Raw genomic sequence first — 11037 nt, forward strand, 5'->3', positions numbered from 1 at the left:
CATCTGCCTCAAACCAATTCAAAAAATAGGCACATAGGCACATTAATACAAAATGTTATCATATAAATTTTGTTTTTCTATAACTCATGCACTCATCTGTGTGTGCTGGACCTTATGCTTAGAAATAAAGCACTCAACATCTAAGCCAAACAGGCTGCATAATATTAATGGAATGTGCTCTTAAACAAAGAGAACACTCGAGGCGACAACAATAAGAAAAACGCGAAAAGTGAACCGAAAAAGAAGCTAAGGATATAGTTCATGGTGTCTTTGTCATTGTGATGAGCGTAATTTCTTTGAGCTGAGATGGTAGTGGCAGAAGGGATGGCCTCGATGACGGCATCAGCTAGATCTGAAATGAAGGAAGAAGTGCAACCCAAAGTGGGCACCCTACCCCAGTTTGTGATGACAGATTCTAGAGCCAAGTTCTTGTGCTCCATGTCGATTTCTTCCAAACTTTTTATGTGCTCGCTAACAGAGCTGGATTCAGAGGGAGTTATGTCAGAATTAGATTCATAACTATTAAGGAAAATAGTAGAAAAAATAGAAGATTATATTTATTAAGATAAAATATTAATTATTTTTTTAATATTTATTTAAGATAAAATTTGTTAGGTAAGTTGAAAATATATTTAATTATTTTTAAAAACACTCCAAACTTCAAAAATTTATTTTGAGTATTTTTTAAAAATAAATTGATTTGTTTTTAAACTAAAAAAAACATGCAAAACATACAGCAATCAAACATGTTTTTTAAAAAAAAAAACTTAAGAAAAAAAAAATGAACCCAAACAATCACTTGGAGTGGAGTTAGAATGGCTCCTACAACATCAGATAGAAATCATATGAAAAGAAAGGCAAAATGCACCTGACAGGCCAAAGTGTGGCTATTCATGACTCTCCTTGACTTCAACTCATCCATTATCAAACTGATACAATCCTCCATCTGATCTCTGTAAGGATCTCCAGCAGCATCCTCAACATAGCTAAGTCCTCAACATAGCTAAGTAGAACTCCATGTGCGCTGAAGAATAACATGACCTATCGTTTCACATTAAAGTGGTCAACTTTATAAGAATCACAGAATTTCCATTTCAAATTTTAAGTAGAATAGCATGTAACAAATAAACAAGCAAACTAAGATGCCTTCTGAAAGGCAAAATTAAGGAGGTAAGGTGAAAGAATAGCTTGAGGCAAACACAACAAATGTTCCTTTCCTAAAATTAGTTGCAAACTTAAACAATAAAAGATAATAAATATTAATGTCACATTTTACTATTAAATAAAATATTAATGTAACATTTTATTCATACCTCAATTTTATTGTAGATAATATATCTGAAACAAAATGTAAGAGCAATAACATAGAAAAGATCTTTGAGCTCCCTTATATTCTACACTTTATTGTAGGTTGTCTCTAAGTTTAGGGATCAATTTCCAACCGATTCGCCTTTGAATTGCTTCTCTGGCCGATTCAATGTAGTTCTAAAACCGATTTCACACAAAGCCAGGTAGAGGTGATGATTTAACCAGAAAATTGGTGAACCTGTTTTGTTTTTGATGGACCATCCAATTTTAATATCGATTAATTTATGATTTTTTTTTTAATTTTGATCAAAATGATAGAAATAAATTATTTAGAATAAATAAATTAATTAAATTCATATGTCTTAATTTAAAGCTGAACGACCTACAAATAAAAAGAGTGACAAGTGAAATTTATCCTAATTTTAATGTTATTATCGTTCAAATCTAGTACTAAGTACTCCAGAAATTTTTCCAAGCATTTGCATGAACATATGACCATATACAAAAAACATGACCAAACTATTATGCCCCAAAGGTTTTATCTAGAAACATATTCAAAATATTTCATGGTGAAATGCTTGGATTTAAAATATTGTATATTGATTTCATGAAAATATTATTGTTACATAATTATTATATAATTTAAATCATATTAAATAATTTTATTATTTATATTATCCGATTCAATTCTAATCAAATCTTCGAATCCTGGATCTCTCCTTCCAGTTCAATATATGATCTAGTTTACAAAACCTTACAAAATAACACAATTCATAATTTTCAACTTTGTGCAATGTTTGCAACTATTAATGAAAAATAAAAGAACAAACACAATTCATTCCAAAAAAAAAAAATAAAAAATAAAAAGTCATAAAAAAAAATGAAATTTCACAAAAAAAGCTGAGAACAAACAAAACCCTGACAACACTTCTAAGATACTCATTACAGAAAAAAAAAAATCAAAATACAATGAACTTGACGAAACCTTAATCACACATGTAAAAGGCAATTATAAAGTACATAAATGAAAAAGAGCAACTGCAGCATACTGCATGAGGAAAGGCATATGAAGAAGGAAATCAGCTAACTGCAACTGGTGGTAATGCATATAATTTGGCGATAAAATCAAGCTAAATTAAGAAATTCATAAGGATGCAACATTGCAGAACTCACATAGAAGGAAACACACAACAGGAGCAATAGTCAAACAAGGCAACAGAGAAGCAAAACATGTGAAACAAAAGAAATTATACAGTAGAAGGTATAAGAAGACAACAATCCATGGCAGTCTTACAGTAGCAAGACAACATTTTGATCTACAGTGCAGGCAACTTCAAAGCAGAAGAAAATAATATGCTGAAAGTCGAGGATCAGTATTCTAGTGCAATAGGGAAATCAACTGTAGCAAAATCAGAAAAAAACAAGTACCAATGTCTAAAGACGTGAGAAACCAAACCATATCATTACATATTTTAGAGAACGAAACCTAGTCTCAATAGGATCATTACTTTAGGCCAGTTTTATCACAATCCACTAGAAAAATAGTGGACTCAGCAGAGATAACTGCATTAATTTTAATGCATATAGTTTTGAGTAGAGTTGGAGCTGAAAATGAACAAGTGAAATAAGCAGATTTTGCGAAGTGCTATGATAGAAAAAAGAAAACAAAACAACGAAACTCATAACCACATTATCAAACAGCAAATAATTCAAAATTAGTCAAGAAGGGTTAGGCGAGCAGAAAAAAATACAAACAAACAGATTGGAAATGAAAAGCGAAAAAGGCAAGTTCTGTGATATGCTATGATGGAGAAAGGAAAAAAAAGTAAAATAAACTCCTAAACAGAAGGTGATTCAAACTAATGGAGTAAAGTCATGATATTTATGGGCATATAAATGTAAATTGCAAATAATATATCCAAAAAAAGGATGAGAGTAAAAATACTAATAATTATAATTTGGCCCAACTAAAAGTTTCTAGAATGTTTGCCATTGGGCAAGGGTACTAAAACTCTACATGGGGCTCACCTTTTATGTATAAATAATTAGGAAAGCACAATGACCAAAGATAGACGCTTGCTTCATCTAAGAGCATGAGATAATAAGGCGTCTAGCCTCAATGATTATTATAGTTGGCAAATCAAGAGGATATATGGAGCTATAACATAATAATTATCTCATATAAACCATTATACAACAACAACTAATTCTAAGTAAGTGCAGGAATATAGAAGTCTCACGAAATAGAATCTTTTTTGTTTTCTTCATAGATTACGATTTTAAAAAAATCAACTATGAAATCACTTGTTCAGAAACAATGATACCTAACTAATGTATCTCACATGAAGCTTATGTATAAAACAACAACCATTTACACCAACATTAGCTTAATTGACAATAAAATAGGCTAAGCATTATAAATTCCCTTTTTATTCATTTATATTTAGTGCGTTTTGAGGTTTTAAACTTATTCTTCACAAATCAATTGAACAACTTCGATCAATGGAATCCTAGGTGTAGCTTTTCATTACTAAACCTTTGGCATTAATTCTATTCATGTAACCATATTTATAAACAACCAACAAGTCTAATATTTCTCATGACAAAATCAAATAGTCCAATGACTATGTCTATAATGCTATTAATGATGATAATCACAACCTAAATAGAACAACAAACTATGTATAAGAGATAAGAAGTCCAAATATTCGATTTGGTTTTAAGTGACCAATTTAGTATAAGAGAAAAAATACTTGTAATTTCACACAATCAAAGAAAGTTAAGATAACAGGCATAATTAGATTTTTCAATCAAGTCCTCTCCAAATCATTATGATTATGACCAAATTTTGAGAAGATGAAATGATGTTTATAGATGACACAAATATAGCCCAATCAACAAGCACAAGTCTTAGGACATTAAATGGTATCTTTTTAGTCAAAACTTGTAGCATATGCTCTAAAAACATAAAGTCTAGAGTTTTTCATATATAGTTTGATGCTTAGCAATGTTTAGGTTTCCTCTATTTTGACGTGGAGGATCAAATCATAGTATGGCATGACATAAATCTCCCGAAACCTACAGTGGTAGGACCCTCATGCATCCCTCTTTTAGTTATGATTCACAAACATTCTCTTAAGAGAGAATTTAATCTTACAAGCATTTTAGATTCAGAAACTTCTTCTTGCGCCTACAGATAAAAATTGGAAAATTTCAAAAAAATTCCTTTGCCACATTCAAACCCATAACCAAGTAATTCCATAGTTAATTATCATAAGCTAAATCCAATCCCATGTATTTCAACAAAAATAAGAAACTAAGCAAGCCCTTCAGATAAAGTGAGGATTTAAGATCAAATTAAACAACTGTCCTAACAAAAATCAACTTTCTTCTACCTCAATGCCAAGACAAAAAAATGAGTTTATTGTAAGAGAAAACCTGATCAGGTTTAGAAAATTTAGACAATTCATTCCCTATCAAATCAGCTATCAATCTTATAAAACCTTCACATTGATACCATGATTATATTACGGAGGTAGCTACTCCTGTAAAATAACCATCCTCCCTGTCAAGTGATACATATCGGTAAACCTTCAGCCACCAAAGTTTAGCATTTCAAAGACTTGGTAAATAAAGAAATGGATTCTGTAGCTATTGATTTTTCTCCTGAAGATACTTTGAAGAACAAAAATGCTTGACCCACTAGTTGATATGGAGAACTAAGGATATAATGGTAGAATAACAAGCTTGGTAATGTTATCCCGGTTATCTGACATCTTCAATTTGAAAGTTATTCATACAAAATGAAGTTGCAAAACAATTTGTAGTTAACTAAATATTGTATGGACAGGAAGCGAATTGTTACATAGAAATACTATATCTGTCATCTTGTCATGGCAAAGGCTGCCCCATCCATAATACTCTAAAAATAATTCCCAAGTCTGTTTTCCTTCACTAATGGCGCAACAACTACATGGTCGTTTGAGATTACCTTTTCTTTTTCTATTTTATTTTGTTTATGTTTTGATTTGAAACAAAACATGTTTGCCTATTTGGTTAATGTATGATTGCTTTTAAAAACACTCAAATTATCTAACAGTTTTTTTAAGCGTTTTTAAAAATATATTAATTTATTTTAGAATCAAAACATAAAAATGTGTAAAAAATACACTAATTAAACATGTTATTTTTAAACCAAAGAAATAACAAAAATTTTTAAAAAAATCCAAACAAGACTTGCAATTTTCCAAGTGTCGTAAACAAGATCCCAAAGTTTATACCACCAAGTCGTCTCCAAAAAAGTAACAAAGATAGATTTTCAGCAAAAATAATTTGATTGACCACGTGATGAATAAAAAACACAACTCATTGAAAAATGGCATTAAATAAACGAAGTATAACTATTTAGAATCCATAAGAAAAACAAATGACCTGCCTCCCCCCTGCAAACGGATGCCAGTATTGCATTGCAACAAACACACTTGCATGCAAACCTTTGTCTTCCAAGGCAATTTTTAGAGCCTGTGCCTAAAAGAACAATAATTTGGAGTAACCAACAATGCAGCTTTTCTATAATCTTTATAAACATATACAATAGGTGATTGGTTTTGGTTAAAACATAGATACAAACTGAACTAGGAACATAATCAGGTGATCTCATATGAAGCTAAAAAGGAATCATGTGGGAACCTTTTGTACTAGCTTGGAGTTTAAAGCATAACAAGGTGATCTCATATGTTAAATTAACAAACTAAGAATTAGCAGCATCAACTTAAAAAATAGTAATAGAAATTGTTTTGGTAAACAAATAAATGTTTTTCCATTCAAAGCTTAACAATATAAAAGACTTTCATACCTGTTCATTGCATTCATTCTCAGAGGCAGTCCACAACCAATAGAATCATAAGCTTCTTTACACTTTGGAGCTCTAAATGTTGAGATTAGCTTGGCTGAGGGCTTTTGAAGAGAACAGAAAAGCCTGGGAAGTCTAATTATATCCTGTGGAAAATAAAAAAAATTCAATGCTGAATAAAAAGCAAGAAAAATAGAAAAGGACTTCAATTCCTTCCAAAAATGAAATATCTTCATAAAATCTGGTGTGCTTGCATTGGATTATGCACCATAACATTTATTATGACACTAATAAGTAAAAAATACATTTAAAAGCACATTGGACAACACAATCACCAGCAATAAGTGTAAAGACATTAAGCCAACAAGATTTCGGTCAATAAAGTGTTCTAAGCCCATAAAAATAAGATTTTGTTTTCTTACAAAAGTTAAAATTTACTCATATTAAGTATGAAATGCTCGATGATGGTCAACATAAACTTTCTTTGCTAATGATGCTGGTAAAAAGTTTTGGAAGATGTTATCCGGGCAATAGAACATTTGCAATGGTGTAAAACCTAATTATCTTTTTTTCTAAACTATCACCTAATTGAACATTATTGGTCAACATAATTTAAATACATAAAAAAATGATATCACTTGTGCTAGTTGACTATGATTTAAGGCTGGAATCTAGCTTATAAATCGCCAATTGATGTTTTCTTGTTCTATTTTTTTGGTTTGTTGTTTGCAAATGCACTAAGAACCAACTTTATTTTCTGTTTTGAAGCCTCAAAAATCAATTCACAATTTTTTTCAGTTTCTGATTCATCACATTTATCTTAAAATAATTTGTTTATACTAAAATGGAATGAAGGGGAGGCTTGACGAAAGGAAACTTACAATTTCTATTTTGCTTTTATATAATCTCATATTATTTTAGAATGATATTAGATCCCTATATTTAAAGTTGATGCTAGTAACAACTTAGAAATTAGTTAACTGAATTAATAAATACATGCTAATTTTGCTTAGCTTATTATGTTATAAAAAAATCAACGACAATAAAGCGAAAAATTAGATCGAGAAAAATCACCAGAAAAACGACACAAGATTTACGTGGTTCGGCAAATTGCCTACGTCCACGGAGCTGCAGAGGATTTTATTAGCTTTGAGGATCACACCGTCAACCACGTCGACTTACAAGAAAACTCTCTCTCCCTGTTTATCTATTCTCCTTTACTCTCAATCTCCCCACCACAGAGATATTCAACCGAAGAAGTAAATTTGGAGGAGTAGCAAGCTTTTTGTAAATCCTTTTCTCCACCGTAAAACATGAAGGAGAACCTGTTGCTTAAGCTATTTAAAGCCAATATCTTCTGCTTTGAAGAAAGGATGGCAGGACCCACCATAGGAAAGAAACAAGATTCCTTTTTTCTCTGTTTCCCGCTTGTTACTTTCCCAAAAACCATAAAAGGAAAGCATAAATTAATTCTTCTTTTCCAGCCCACAAAAGCAAGGATTAATTTGCAAAATAACAGAGGCGGGAAGAGCTAAGAAAAGAAAGACGCGGCGTTCCAAACCGGGAAGAATATCTGGTGGCACGAGAAGCTTAGGAAATCAATTAAGAGCAAATAAATTTGAATCAATTTATAAAATGATTTCTATAAATATGAGTCTTCTGTAATAGGAAGTGGACCGGGTCTCCACCTTCCTCAACATATTACTCATTAAAATAAATCAAGCAAAATGAAAAAGATGATGCTGCATAGAATGGAAAGGAAAAATTTTGGTGAAATTAATTATCAAGAGATAATATTCTTACATGCTGCATATATATTTTATTCAAATAATATAGTTATTTTAGTTGTTTTTCACTAACAAGAATGCTCTGCAAGCATATGCTTAAGCTCTTGTTGGTCCTGAAAATTATTTTATATGTCTCTTGTGTTGATGAGAATTCAAATTATATAATGGCTTCAATATTTTTACAGTCCAGTAGATGTATGCTTGTGTTGCTCGACTTATTTGTGTACTGAAAAGCTATGGAACTTCAAAATAAATTTGAAAATATTGGTAATGTTAGGATAATGTTTGATGATATTTAAAAAGATACAAGAAAAAATTGGATCAGTAAGCCAATTAATAAGCTGAATTTTTGGTGAGTGGAACAGCTAAATGATTTTAATGAAAAAATGAAGGAATTTGCAATATATTTTAGAATGACCACTATAGAAAAATAGAATTATGTAAGTATATTAACTAATGGTTGATGAAGTGGTGAGATTTGTATAGTTTACGAAGCATTTAATATTTAAATTAATTATGTGAAAGCATGAAATTTTGAAAATTTTGCAAAGGATGAAATCCTGAACTACATTACAGGTTATCATTTGCCATTTTATATTTCACATTGAGGAGGTTTAATAATTCAAAGTATGCAGATGGACTGTATCATAGCACACTTAAGGCCTCTTGTATTTTCCTCAATTGGTGATTCTTTATCTGTATAGCTTTTCTCTGTTGTTGCAGCTAACAATGCATTACTTTCACTTTTGTTAATGGTGGTAGGATCAGAATTCTGGAGAATCTATTCCATCAAGAGCACCACATCCTAAAAATTTTGTAGGTCAGTGTTGACATTATTATTTGATGTCATTGGCTTACGATGTCGGCTCGAATGACATTAGGGTATGCTTCACGCACATATGACTCCCCAAGGCTTGAGATATTTGTATTCGATCCTCTGGCATGTGGCCAAGATCATATTGCTATGCTTTGGCTGTCGATGAGGCAAAGGGCCGGCCAACATTACATTGATGAGACGGTCCCGATTGGACGAGTTTTGTTTGGTGTAACACGAACAAATCACACCCTAAATTGGCTTACTCATGAGGAATTATGCTTTAGATGACTTCGAATAACGGAACAAAAAACGCAGATGCATCTGGAACATCAATTTCACTTACAGAGGACCTTCTAAATCTTGCAACGTGGCCTAAATCATCAAAAACCATGAAATAACCCCCAAACAGGGTAGGCGTGACCACGTCATATGGGTTGTGACCACGCCATATGGGGCGTGACCACACCATATGGGGCGTGACCACGCCCAGGTGGCCATGCCACACCCTTCAGCCATTTTTTTTAGTTGGCTCACTGCATGGTCCAATTGACCTCATTTTTTGTGAGATCTAAGTTTCTCTTCTCTAGAAGCTTAGGATTTACCATAGTATTTTCTTGTCGACTATCCTAGAAGCTTAGTGATGGAACCTACATCCCTTCAAAATTATAAACATTTCCTTATTTTTTCTTGAGTTTCACATGTATAGTTCTAACTTCTAGTACTTAAAAGGTTGAAACTAACATGAGGAAGCTTAGAGAGAACTCCTATAAGATCAATGGAGCCTTAGGATGACTTTGGGTGGCTTGGTCTTGGTCTCACACACACATACACTTGAACCTACCTCCTAACTCCTTTTGGAAACTCATATGAGTGGTCCCAAGCACTTGGCCTTTGGCTAAGATGGCTAAGACCAATATATGGAGGATCCAAAATGAGTCCTCACATGGCTCTTGTGGCTTTAGGGTAGCTTCATGGCTTGTATGTTCACCCCACCCAAAATTTTTCCAAAATTACCAAAATACCCATGGAACCCAAAAATTGTCAAAATTATCCAATATTCTCATCTCCCACCAAAAGTCATTCTAAACCACCTCAAATTATTCAAATTACCCAACTTCACCTCAAATTTCCCAAAATTGACCAAAACACCCTAAATTCCCAAAATGCTCCTATGGCCCCAAAATTCCCATTTCTACACCAAAGCCATTTTAAACCCCTCCAAATTACCCAATTGACCTAAGGATTTCCACACACCTTAAAATTATTTAAATTGTCCTAAATTTCCAAAAAATACCAAAGTGACCCAATTTTCACCAAAACTCCCAATTTGCCACCAATGCCCACCTGAACTATTTCAAACTCAATTTCACCATACTTAGGCCCAAAGTCAAATTATGTTTCAAGACAAACTTTCACTTAGCCCACCATGCATAATTTAAAAGCCCATTTTTAAAGGCCTTCCCTAAATGAATTTTTTTTTTTTAAAAAGCCCATTTTAATCACATCACTCGCAGTAACAGTAACAGCAGTGTCATGGGGGGTCCTCAGGGGCAACAGACACCTCCTGTCTGGTAGTATCCTCTCAAGGTGGAACTAAAATGTCCAGAGCAGTGGGGTTAGACCCATCCTTATTCACTTGAATCTTAGATTTCAAATTTGGATGAAACTTGTGGCATTTATCAAGAACATGACCAAACATTTTACAGTGGGTACAATATGGGGGCTTGTGCTCCATAAGGATTTGTTGCAAATAACCATTATGGGTTGTGCCCAACCATACTTCTGTAACTTCAGGTAAAGTAATATCCCTTTCCACAAGTATTCTGGCCACCGAGGGTCTAGTTAGGTTGAAAGTAAGTAGATCTAGCTTCAAAGGATCCCCAAGGATGACCCCAATAGAATATAGAACCTGATGGTGAAAAAAATGCAGCTTGAGATCGGATAAACTAAATCATACCGGTACAGTGGGAGTCTCATAATTTGGGTCGAAATCAGGAGACCACTTGAGTAGCTTCATAGGTTTACCATTGATGTTAAGATATTATCTGGAGAAAATCCGTTTGTAGTCCCCAGACACGTTTAAGTGAATCAATATATGTCTCCCATCCATGAGCCCCACTTTCCACTTTCCTATTAATTTGAGGTCATCAAAACTTTTCCTGATAATTTCCATAGGTGGGTGTCCCCACTGAAATTTCCCAATAAGAGCAAATTTGAATTTGCCAGTCAGCATTGAAATTTCTGACATGGATAAAAAAAGGATTATCTTCCCA

The 11037-nt window shown here is 32.8% G+C and overlaps 1 pseudogene; it reads right to left on the bottom strand.

Moving 5' to 3' along the window:
• Positions 1-23: 23 nt before the first annotated feature.
• The window catches only part of LOC110021772, an 11910-nt pseudogene continuing 896 nt past the window's right edge, over positions 24-11037 (bottom strand).

Source organism: Phalaenopsis equestris, unplaced genomic scaffold (assembly GCF_001263595.1).
Source record: "Phalaenopsis equestris unplaced genomic scaffold, ASM126359v1 Scaffold000144, whole genome shotgun sequence".
In the NCBI taxonomy this organism is placed as follows: Eukaryota; Viridiplantae; Streptophyta; class Magnoliopsida; order Asparagales; family Orchidaceae; genus Phalaenopsis; species Phalaenopsis equestris.